This window comes from Haliotis rufescens, unplaced genomic scaffold (assembly GCF_023055435.1).
Source record: "Haliotis rufescens isolate VD_foot unplaced genomic scaffold, xgHalRufe1.0.p SCAF_12, whole genome shotgun sequence".
Classification (NCBI taxonomy): Eukaryota; Metazoa; Mollusca; class Gastropoda; order Lepetellida; family Haliotidae; genus Haliotis; species Haliotis rufescens.
Genome location: NW_025963802.1, coordinates 849,929 through 862,563, shown reverse-complemented (window position 1 = coordinate 862,563; position 12,635 = coordinate 849,929). Strand labels below are relative to the sequence as shown.

The 12,635-nt window shown below is 37.2% G+C and overlaps 3 long non-coding RNA genes across 3 annotated transcripts; all 3 read left to right on the top strand.

Annotated features, from left to right (window-relative positions):
* The first annotated feature begins 2,107 nt into the window (after nucleotides 1–2,107).
* LOC125378318 lies at nucleotides 2,108–2,644 on the top strand. The gene is made up of 2 exons (XR_007220184.1): nucleotides 2,108–2,294; nucleotides 2,542–2,644. It is a non-coding gene; the product is annotated as an uncharacterized LOC125378318 (long non-coding RNA).
* Nucleotides 2,645–6,104: 3,460 nt separating this feature from the next.
* On the top strand, nucleotides 6,105–6,641 carry LOC125378317. The gene is made up of 2 exons (XR_007220183.1): nucleotides 6,105–6,291; nucleotides 6,539–6,641. It is a non-coding gene; the product is annotated as an uncharacterized LOC125378317 (long non-coding RNA).
* A 3,460-nt stretch (nucleotides 6,642–10,101) lies between these two features.
* On the top strand, nucleotides 10,102–10,638 carry LOC124124653. The gene is made up of 2 exons (XR_006859522.2): nucleotides 10,102–10,288; nucleotides 10,536–10,638. It is a non-coding gene; the product is annotated as an uncharacterized LOC124124653 (long non-coding RNA).
* The last annotated feature ends 1,997 nt before the right edge of the window (nucleotides 10,639–12,635 follow it).

The window sequence follows — 12,635 nt, the reverse complement described above, 5'->3', positions numbered from 1 at the left end:
TGGTTTAAACACGCCTTAAAAGAACACAGTCATCACTATCACTACTGCTTCATCATGTCAAGGGCATACGTAAAGGGTAGAGGCGATTTATATACTTTCTTCTTTTTTCTAATGTTTAGAACCAAAGATTCACCCGAAGATTAAAACACGTTAAAGTGAGTTATTTGCAACAGTGAATCAGTATATATGCAAATGTATGAATGGCTGAGACGTTGTCAAAAGACAACGTTCTCCCAATCTGGCACACGATGGAACTGACGGAGGAGCTCAAATATATACAAATATAAACTATTCATTAACACCTGGTGACATCACTGATATTCAGTATATGTTTTAGCACAATCTTGCCTTTTACACCCAATGAAATCTGTTTCAGCAGATATTGGAGCCTGATTATTCTCTGGCGTTGACGATTAATGTAGTTAAAGGGTCATCATTCTATAATTATTATATCAATATTCAGGCGTTATCTATAGAAATTGAGATAACAAATTTAGTGATGCTCGTATTATTACAAATGCCTTGATAATGAAGTGTACAATTATCAAGATGATATGTTGAAAATAAGAGAGTTCTCTCAAGAAACGCAGTTGCAAATAAAAGCCACATAACCCTTTTCAGAATCATTCGAAAGCTCTGCTCGAAGCAGAGACAATTGTACGATTTCGACTTTAATGATCACACGCATGTGCGTATGAATGACTACCAGATAGTGATGATACCTGGCGGTTGCCAAAAGTAAGCGTATCCTGCCCCAACGGTTCCTCCGTCACAAACACATACAAAGACAAGTCAACAAAGACGAGAAAACAAGCTGTTGTTCATATGTCAATCATGTTTTCAGAAGACATTGGTGTAATTTAGGCTTTTAACAGATATTACACGCATAAAAAGGTGCTGTGAGTATTCATAGTGACAGTCCCTTTGTGAGAAGAAACCAATATATGTACCTATCAGTTAGGAAATAAAGCTGTTGTAGTTTATTGTTATTGTGCAGTAAGATAAATAAAATTCGGGGAGAATAATGTAGTATCTGGGGACTTCTGCAGTATATTCAGCAGAAGCTATTTTCTTGTGAGCAGGCTGCTGTATTACACGGAAACGGTTAGCATAGTTGACCCCGTGTGGTACAGTGCTACTGCTGTACTGTGGTGAGGCTGTACTAGTGTGTTGCGTCAGTTTTCTGGTCTCTTGTTATGTCGTATCACACAGATGCATTATAATGTCTGATGTATGTTGCTCCCTCATCATATATTTACTGGATACACACTTTTCAGACCGTTATCGAATATTTACTTGATATAGGTTAAACGTTGAGTATCGAGGACTGTTTGAAATGCAGTTGGACGATGCCAGAGAGAGTGTGTCTGTTTGCCACCTTTATATACGTTGTCTTGTACTTCCTTAATCGATGTTCATGTATACCAGCTCGCATGTGTACCCGTAGGGTGATAACCTCGGGCCCTTTGATGCGAAAAGAATGCTTAATTTACACCATTAAACTGAGGTGCGTTACTTACCTGGAAGTGGCCAGCCCAAGGTAAATCAATCACGTATAATTCACAAATGGTATATATAAAGGATGGGGGAAACTGTTCCATCATCTCTTATCTTCACCTGCCGTTGAGACACAGATACGAGTCAAGACCAAACTGTAAGTACTATTTTAAGGTTTGCTTGTGATATATATGTATACTTTTAATGTTTGATTCATCTGCTGCGCATCTGGCTGTTTTCAATCTTTATGTTGAGCCAATTCATAAAAGTACGAATATGTAACATAAAACGTTCTTGTAAATTGGGAAATATATGAATGCAGGTGAAAGTAAAACTGATAACATAATTCACAATGAGTGGTGTGAACTGAATGTACCAGATGAGTAACGATAACATGCTATTTCCCTTTATTGACAACGATTTTCACCTTACTCAATAGATACTCAAAATGATGAAGATAGTCGCCGCTCTTGTTGCCTGCCTGGCTGTTACCGCCTTTGCCGAGCCTACCGGTCTGTATGGTGGAATTGGCGGGTTGAAAGGAGGACTGGGCGGAATTGGCTACGGAATGGGTGGATTGCACGGAGGCCTTGGAGGTCTGTACGGAGGCTATGGAGGTCTGTACGGAGGCATGGGAGGTCTATACGGAGGCGTGGGAGGTCTATACGGAGGCATGGGAGGTCTATACGGAGGCGTGGGAGGTCTATACGGAGGCATGGGAGGTCTGTACGGAGGACTTGGAGGCTATGGTGGTCTCTACGGCGGAATTGGAGGATACGGAATTGGATTGGGAAAAGGTATTTCACAAAATATGATATCATTTGTTTATCGTATCCCACTTTCAGTCTCGTTTGCAAAATTTTATAATTTACCTATGTGGTATTATTATTTTACGCGACAAAGCTGATGACATTTATAAAACATCTTCAAAATTATTCTCTGCTTTCTCTAATATTTGGTTTAGCTTATCATGCAGCTAGTTTCAAGACTTCGTTGTGACTTATCCATATATCCCAATTTTATTCTACTATTTTTTTGTTTCAGGTATCGGCTATTATTGAGTTATTATCACCTGCAATGTGATGCTGGGTATTTATGTATATTCTCAAACCAATGGAATTGGTTCAATAAAATCTTGTCATATTTATTTACGCCTTGAAATTTGTTTGAGAATCTGAAAACTGAATTGAATGTTCACAATGGAAAAGTGATCTATGTTTCTCCATATTGTATACACTGGACATAGTACGTGTTGTAGACCAATATCCAAGCACTTAAATGATATTGCGTTTTACTTCAAGCTAAGATATCAACTACTGAAATGTGTATTAAGTTCCTGAGGAAACCGGACATGATGATAAGAGGAGGGATTTTATGCTTGATGTATCTCCCACAAAATGTCACTTACCCGAGTTCATGTTTCACGGGAATGTATCATTTGGGCTGCCACGAAAGGGTTTGATGGCCATTTGAAGTACCATAATATCTGGAATTGGCTGTCTGTATTTCAATTTGCATTTTAAAAACACGCAGCGAAACAAATAAGCAGGAGTATCAATTTTGGTCAAAGCGTTCATTAACGGGATCAAGGGGTAGACAGTGTGCACTGTATTGAAATGCAAATGTGTGTGCTGTCCTTGAAAATGAGCGAAAGTTGTATTCAGAATACAATCTACATGTTGTTATGGCGCTTTGTATAAATAATATCTGAGCTGCTGCAATGAAACAGCGAAAGCCATGGTGATGTAGAGCATCAAAACAAATGTTGCAAGATTCTTACTGCTTTGGTTAGAAGGGAATGTATACAGTTGGAATTTCCATGACAGTAACATATCTTTACAGTTTATTAATAACACAAACAAAACGATTGAATTCAAAAGTAACTATTAAAAACGCTTGTCCGGGTGTAGCTTATCAAACTACGAATTATTTGTAATTTCCATCAAACATGTACTTCTTGATTTGATGATGCAATTTAACATTTTGCATACTGCTTATGTAATTAATAGGAGAAGTATCTATATAGATATTTAGTTGTGTGTTTACTAACCACCTTCCCTGTAGGCGCTATTTGTAAAATAAATATTGATTAAATCAGACTGCGAATTTTAAGATTCCGAACTGGATTGGTAGGATTGAAGATTGCAATCAACAAACAAATAGCTAATATATCCCTATTGTTTGATTACAACGCAAAAGTGACAATCATTTATCAATACAAAGGAGATTGCATTTGGTAACTGTAGAGAGTGAAATTCAGCGGAATAAATGGTCCAACTTTAAAGCTTGTCATAAGTCTTTATAACAACAACCAGACTGTAAAAACAAGTCGTTTGATCATGTCTATCTTTGAAAACACCTTTGTGTTATACTTTAAGAGCATTTTCTTCTGAAAACACACGTCTTTACTTTTAGATGTACGGTTTTTCTGGGAAACCCTTATATAGTTATACATTGTCAAACTGATTTGCGCGTGTTTTTATTCTTGATATGAGTTTTGGTTTAAACACGCCTTAAAAGAACACAGTCATCACTATCACTACTGCTTCATCATGTCAAGGGCATACGTAAAGGGTAGAGGCGATTTATATACTTTCTTCTTTTTTCTAATGTTTAGAACCAAAGATTCACCCGAAGATTAAAACACGTTAAAGTGAGTTATTTGCAACAGTGAATCAGTATATATGCAAATGTATGAATGGCTGAGACGTTGTCAAAAGACAACGTTCTCCCAATCTGGCACACGATGGAACTGACGGAGGAGCTCAAATATATACAAATATAAACTATTCATTAACACCTGGTGACATCACTGATATTCAGTATATGTTTTAGCACAATCTTGCCTTTTACACCCAATGAAATCTGTTTCAGCAGATATTGGAGCCTGATTATTCTCTGGCGTTGACGATTAATGTAGTTAAAGGGTCATCATTCTATAATTATTATATCAATATTCAGGCGTTATCTATAGAAATTGAGATAACAAATTTAGTGATGCTCGTATTATTACAAATGCCTTGATAATGAAGTGTACAATTATCAAGATGATATGTTGAAAATAAGAGAGTTCTCTCAAGAAACGCAGTTGCAAATAAAAGCCACATAACCCTTTTCAGAATCATTCGAAAGCTCTGCTCGAAGCAGAGACAATTGTACGATTTCGACTTTAATGATCACACGCATGTGCGTATGAATGACTACCAGATAGTGATGATACCTGGCGGTTGCCAAAAGTAAGCGTATCCTGCCCCAACGGTTCCTCCGTCACAAACACATACAAAGACAAGTCAACAAAGACGAGAAAACAAGCTGTTGTTCATATGTCAATCATGTTTTCAGAAGACATTGGTGTAATTTAGGCTTTTAACAGATATTACACGCATAAAAAGGTGCTGTGAGTATTCATAGTGACAGTCCCTTTGTGAGAAGAAACCAATATATGTACCTATCAGTTAGGAAATAAAGCTGTTGTAGTTTATTGTTATTGTGCAGTAAGATAAATAAAATTCGGGGAGAATAATGTATAGTATCTGGGGACTTCTGCAGTATATTCAGCAGAAGCTATTTTCTTGTGAGCAGGCTGCTGTATTACACGGAAACGGTTAGCATAGTTGACCCCGTGTGGTACAGTGCTACTGCTGTACTGTGGTGAGGCTGTACTAGTGTGTTGCGTCAGTTTTCTGGTCTCTTGTTATGTCGTATCACACAGATGCATTATAATGTCTGATGTATGTTGCTCCCTCATCATATATTTACTGGATACACACTTTTCAGACCGTTATCGAATATTTACTTGATATAGGTTAAACGTTGAGTATCGAGGACTGTTTGAAATGCAGTTGGACGATGCCAGAGAGAGTGTGTCTGTTTGCCACCTTTATATACGTTGTCTTGTACTTCCTTAATCGATGTTCATGTATACCAGCTCGCATGTGTACCCGTAGGGTGATAACCTCGGGCCCTTTGATGCGAAAAGAATGCTTAATTTACACCATTAAACTGAGGTGCGTTACTTACCTGGAAGTGGCCAGCCCAAGGTAAATCAATCACGTATAATTCACAAATGGTATATATAAAGGATGGGGGAAACTGTTCCATCATCTCTTATCTTCACCTGCCGTTGAGACACAGATACGAGTCAAGACCAAACTGTAAGTACTATTTTAAGGTTTGCTTGTGATATATATGTATACTTTTAATGTTTGATTCATCTGCTGCGCATCTGGCTGTTTTCAATCTTTATGTTGAGCCAATTCATAAAAGTACGAATATGTAACATAAAACGTTCTTGTAAATTGGGAAATATATGAATGCAGGTGAAAGTAAAACTGATAACATAATTCACAATGAGTGGTGTGAACTGAATGTACCAGATGAGTAACGATAACATGCTATTTCCCTTTATTGACAACGATTTTCACCTTACTCAATAGATACTCAAAATGATGAAGATAGTCGCCGCTCTTGTTGCCTGCCTGGCTGTTACCGCCTTTGCCGAGCCTACCGGTCTGTATGGTGGAATTGGCGGGTTGAAAGGAGGACTGGGCGGAATTGGCTACGGAATGGGTGGATTGCACGGAGGCCTTGGAGGTCTGTACGGAGGCTATGGAGGTCTGTACGGAGGCATGGGAGGTCTATACGGAGGCGTGGGAGGTCTATACGGAGGCATGGGAGGTCTATACGGAGGCGTGGGAGGTCTATACGGAGGCATGGGAGGTCTGTACGGAGGACTTGGAGGCTATGGTGGTCTCTACGGCGGAATTGGAGGATACGGAATTGGATTGGGAAAAGGTATTTCACAAAATATGATATCATTTGTTTATCGTATCCCACTTTCAGTCTCGTTTGCAAAATTTTATAATTTACCTATGTGGTATTATTATTTTACGCGACAAAGCTGATGACATTTATAAAACATCTTCAAAATTATTCTCTGCTTTCTCTAATATTTGGTTTAGCTTATCATGCAGCTAGTTTCAAGACTTCGTTGTGACTTATCCATATATCCCAATTTTATTCTACTATTTTTTTGTTTCAGGTATCGGCTATTATTGAGTTATTATCACCTGCAATGTGATGCTGGGTATTTATGTATATTCTCAAACCAATGGAATTGGTTCAATAAAATCTTGTCATATTTATTTACGCCTTGAAATTTGTTTGAGAATCTGAAAACTGAATTGAATGTTCACAATGGAAAAGTGATCTATGTTTCTCCATATTGTATACACTGGACATAGTACGTGTTGTAGACCAATATCCAAGCACTTAAATGATATTGCGTTTTACTTCAAGCTAAGATATCAACTACTGAAATGTGTATTAAGTTCCTGAGGAAACCGGACATGATGATAAGAGGAGGGATTTTATGCTTGATGTATCTCCCACAAAATGTCACTTACCCGAGTTCATGTTTCACGGGAATGTATCATTTGGGCTGCCACGAAAGGGTTTGATGGCCATTTGAAGTACCATAATATCTGGAATTGGCTGTCTGTATTTCAATTTGCATTTTAAAAACACGCAGCGAAACAAATAAGCAGGAGTATCAATTTTGGTCAAAGCGTTCATTAACGGGATCAAGGGGTAGACAGTGTGCACTGTATTGAAATGCAAATGTGTGTGCTGTCCTTGAAAATGAGCGAAAGTTGTATTCAGAATACAATCTACATGTTGTTATGGCGCTTTGTATAAATAATATCTGAGCTGCTGCAATGAAACAGCGAAAGCCATGGTGATGTAGAGCATCAAAACAAATGTTGCAAGATTCTTACTGCTTTGGTTAGAAGGGAATGTATACAGTTGGAATTTCCATGACAGTAACATATCTTTACAGTTTATTAATAACACAAACAAAACGATTGAATTCAAAAGTAACTATTAAAAACGCTTGTCCGGGTGTAGCTTATCAAACTACGAATTATTTGTAATTTCCATCAAACATGTACTTCTTGATTTGATGATGCAATTTAACATTTTGCATACTGCTTATGTAATTAATAGGAGAAGTATCTATATAGATATTTAGTTGTGTGTTTACTAACCACCTTCCCTGTAGGCGCTATTTGTAAAATAAATATTGATTAAATCAGACTGCGAATTTTAAGATTCCGAACTGGATTGGTAGGATTGAAGATTGCAATCAACAAACAAATAGCTAATATATCCCTATTGTTTGATTACAACGCAAAAGTGACAATCATTTATCAATACAAAGGAGATTGCATTTGGTAACTGTAGAGAGTGAAATTCAGCGGAATAAATGGTCCAACTTTAAAGCTTGTCATAAGTCTTTATAACAACAACCAGACTGTAAAAACAAGTCGTTTGATCATGTCTATCTTTGAAAACACCTTTGTGTTATACTTTAAGAGCATTTTCTTCTGAAAACACACGTCTTTACTTTTAGATGTACGGTTTTTCTGGGAAACCCTTATATAGTTATACATTGTCAAACTGATTTGCGCGTGTTTTTATTCTTGATATGAGTTTTGGTTTAAACACGCCTTAAAAGAACACAGTCATCACTATCACTACTGCTTCATCATGTCAAGGGCATACGTAAAGGGTAGAGGCGATTTATATACTTTCTTCTTTTTTCTAATGTTTAGAACCAAAGATTCACCCGAAGATTAAAACACGTTAAAGTGAGTTATTTGCAACAGTGAATCAGTATATATGCAAATGTATGAATGGCTGAGACGTTGTCAAAAGACAACGTTCTCCCAATCTGGCACACGATGGAACTGACGGAGGAGCTCAAATATATACAAATATAAACTATTCATTAACACCTGGTGACATCACTGATATTCAGTATATGTTTTAGCACAATCTTGCCTTTTACACCCAATGAAATCTGTTTCAGCAGATATTGGAGCCTGATTATTCTCTGGCGTTGACGATTAATGTAGTTAAAGGGTCATCATTCTATAATTATTATATCAATATTCAGGCGTTATCTATAGAAATTGAGATAACAAATTTAGTGATGCTCGTATTATTACAAATGCCTTGATAATGAAGTGTACAATTATCAAGATGATATGTTGAAAATAAGAGAGTTCTCTCAAGAAACGCAGTTGCAAATAAAAGCCACATAACCCTTTTCAGAATCATTCGAAAGCTCTGCTCGAAGCAGAGACAATTGTACGATTTCGACTTTAATGATCACACGCATGTGCGTATGAATGACTACCAGATAGTGATGATACCTGGCGGTTGCCAAAAGTAAGCGTATCCTGCCCCAACGGTTCCTCCGTCACAAACACATACAAAGACAAGTCAACAAAGACGAGAAAACAAGCTGTTGTTCATATGTCAATCATGTTTTCAGAAGACATTGGTGTAATTTAGGCTTTTAACAGATATTACACGCATAAAAAGGTGCTGTGAGTATTCATAGTGACAGTCCCTTTGTGAGAAGAAACCAATATATGTACCTATCAGTTAGGAAATAAAGCTGTTGTAGTTTATTGTTATTGTGCAGTAAGATAAATAAAATTCGGGGAGAATAATGTATAGTATCTGGGGACTTCTGCAGTATATTCAGCAGAAGCTATTTTCTTGTGAGCAGGCTGCTGTATTACACGGAAACGGTTAGCATAGTTGACCCCGTGTGGTACAGTGCTACTGCTGTACTGTGGTGAGGCTGTACTAGTGTGTTGCGTCAGTTTTCTGGTCTCTTGTTATGTCGTATCACACAGATGCATTATAATGTCTGATGTATGTTGCTCCCTCATCATATATTTACTGGATACACACTTTTCAGACCGTTATCGAATATTTACTTGATATAGGTTAAACGTTGAGTATCGAGGACTGTTTGAAATGCAGTTGGACGATGCCAGAGAGAGTGTGTCTGTTTGCCACCTTTATATACGTTGTCTTGTACTTCCTTAATCGATGTTCATGTATACCAGCTCGCATGTGTACCCGTAGGGTGATAACCTCGGGCCCTTTGATGCGAAAAGAATGCTTAATTTACACCATTAAACTGAGGTGCGTTACTTACCTGGAAGTGGCCAGCCCAAGGTAAATCAATCACGTATAATTCACAAATGGTATATATAAAGGATGGGGGAAACTGTTCCATCATCTCTTATCTTCACCTGCCGTTGAGACACAGATACGAGTCAAGACCAAACTGTAAGTACTATTTTAAGGTTTGCTTGTGATATATATGTATACTTTTAATGTTTGATTCATCTGCTGCGCATCTGGCTGTTTTCAATCTTTATGTTGAGCCAATTCATAAAAGTACGAATATGTAACATAAAACGTTCTTGTAAATTGGGAAATATATGAATGCAGGTGAAAGTAAAACTGATAACATAATTCACAATGAGTGGTGTGAACTGAATGTACCAGATGAGTAACGATAACATGCTATTTCCCTTTATTGACAACGATTTTCACCTTACTCAATAGATACTCAAAATGATGAAGATAGTCGCCGCTCTTGTTGCCTGCCTGGCTGTTACCGCCTTTGCCGAGCCTACCGGTCTGTATGGTGGAATTGGCGGGTTGAAAGGAGGACTGGGCGGAATTGGCTACGGAATGGGTGGATTGCACGGAGGCCTTGGAGGTCTGTACGGAGGCTATGGAGGTCTGTACGGAGGCATGGGAGGTCTATACGGAGGCGTGGGAGGTCTATACGGAGGCATGGGAGGTCTATACGGAGGCGTGGGAGGTCTATACGGAGGCATGGGAGGTCTGTACGGAGGACTTGGAGGCTATGGTGGTCTCTACGGCGGAATTGGAGGATACGGAATTGGATTGGGAAAAGGTATTTCACAAAATATGATATCATTTGTTTATCGTATCCCACTTTCAGTCTCGTTTGCAAAATTTTATAATTTACCTATGTGGTATTATTATTTTACGCGACAAAGCTGATGACATTTATAAAACATCTTCAAAATTATTCTCTGCTTTCTCTAATATTTGGTTTAGCTTATCATGCAGCTAGTTTCAAGACTTCGTTGTGACTTATCCATATATCCCAATTTTATTCTACTATTTTTTTGTTTCAGGTATCGGCTATTATTGAGTTATTATCACCTGCAATGTGATGCTGGGTATTTATGTATATTCTCAAACCAATGGAATTGGTTCAATAAAATCTTGTCATATTTATTTACGCCTTGAAATTTGTTTGAGAATCTGAAAACTGAATTGAATGTTCACAATGGAAAAGTGATCTATGTTTCTCCATATTGTATACACTGGACATAGTACGTGTTGTAGACCAATATCCAAGCACTTAAATGATATTGCGTTTTACTTCAAGCTAAGATATCAACTACTGAAATGTGTATTAAGTTCCTGAGGAAACCGGACATGATGATAAGAGGAGGGATTTTATGCTTGATGTATCTCCCACAAAATGTCACTTACCCGAGTTCATGTTTCACGGGAATGTATCATTTGGGCTGCCACGAAAGGGTTTGATGGCCATTTGAAGTACCATAATATCTGGAATTGGCTGTCTGTATTTCAATTTGCATTTTAAAAACACGCAGCGAAACAAATAAGCAGGAGTATCAATTTTGGTCAAAGCGTTCATTAACGGGATCAAGGGGTAGACAGTGTGCACTGTATTGAAATGCAAATGTGTGTGCTGTCCTTGAAAATGAGCGAAAGTTGTATTCAGAATACAATCTACATGTTGTTATGGCGCTTTGTATAAATAATATCTGAGCTGCTGCAATGAAACAGCGAAAGCCATGGTGATGTAGAGCATCAAAACAAATGTTGCAAGATTCTTACTGCTTTGGTTAGAAGGGAATGTATACAGTTGGAATTTCCATGACAGTAACATATCTTTACAGTTTATTAATAACACAAACAAAACGATTGAATTCAAAAGTAACTATTAAAAACGCTTGTCCGGGTGTAGCTTATCAAACTACGAATTATTTGTAATTTCCATCAAACATGTACTTCTTGATTTGATGATGCAATTTAACATTTTGCATACTGCTTATGTAATTAATAGGAGAAGTATCTATATAGATATTTAGTTGTGTGTTTACTAACCACCTTCCCTGTAGGCGCTATTTGTAAAATAAATATTGATTAAATCAGACTGCGAATTTTAAGATTCCGAACTGGATTGGTAGGATTGAAGATTGCAATCAACAAACAAATAGCTAATATATCCCTATTGTTTGATTACAACGCAAAAGTGACAATCATTTATCAATACAAAGGAGATTGCATTTGGTAACTGTAGAGAGTGAAATTCAGCGGAATAAATGGTCCAACTTTAAAGCTTGTCATAAGTCTTTATAACAACAACCAGACTGTAAAAACAAGTCGTTTGATCATGTCTATCTTTGAAAACACCTTTGTGTTATACTTTAAGAGCATTTTCTTCTGAAAACACACGTCTTTACTTTTAGATGTACGGTTTTTCTGGGAAACCCTTATATAGTTATACATTGTCAAACTGATTTGCGCGTGTTTTTATTCTTGATATGAGTTTTGGTTTAAACACGCCTTAAAAGAACACAGTCATCACTATCACTACTGCTTCATCATGTCAAGGGCATACGTAAAGGGTAGAGGCGATTTATATACTTTCTTCTTTTTTCTAATGTTTAGAACCAAAGATTCACCCGAAGATTAAAACACGTTAAAGTGAGTTATTTGCAACAGTGAATCAGTATATATGCAAATGTATGAATGGCTGAGACGTTGTCAAAAGACAACGTTCTCCCAATCTGGCACACGATGGAACTGACGGAGGAGCTCAAATATATACAAATATAAACTATTCATTAACACCTGGTGACATCACTGATATTCAGTATATGTTTTAGCACAATCTTGCCTTTTACACCCAATGAAATCTGTTTCAGCAGATATTGGAGCCTGATTATTCTCTGGCGTTGACGATTAATGTAGTTAAAGGGTCATCATTCTATAATTATTATATCAATATTCAGGCGTTATCTATAGAAATTGAGATAACAAATTTAGTGATGCTCGTATTATTACAAATGCCTTGATAATGAAGTGTACAATTATCAAGATGATATGTTGAAAATAAGAGAGTTCTCTCAAGAAACGCAGTTGCAAATAAAAGCCACATAACCCTTTTCAGAATCATTCGAAAGCTCTGCTCGAAG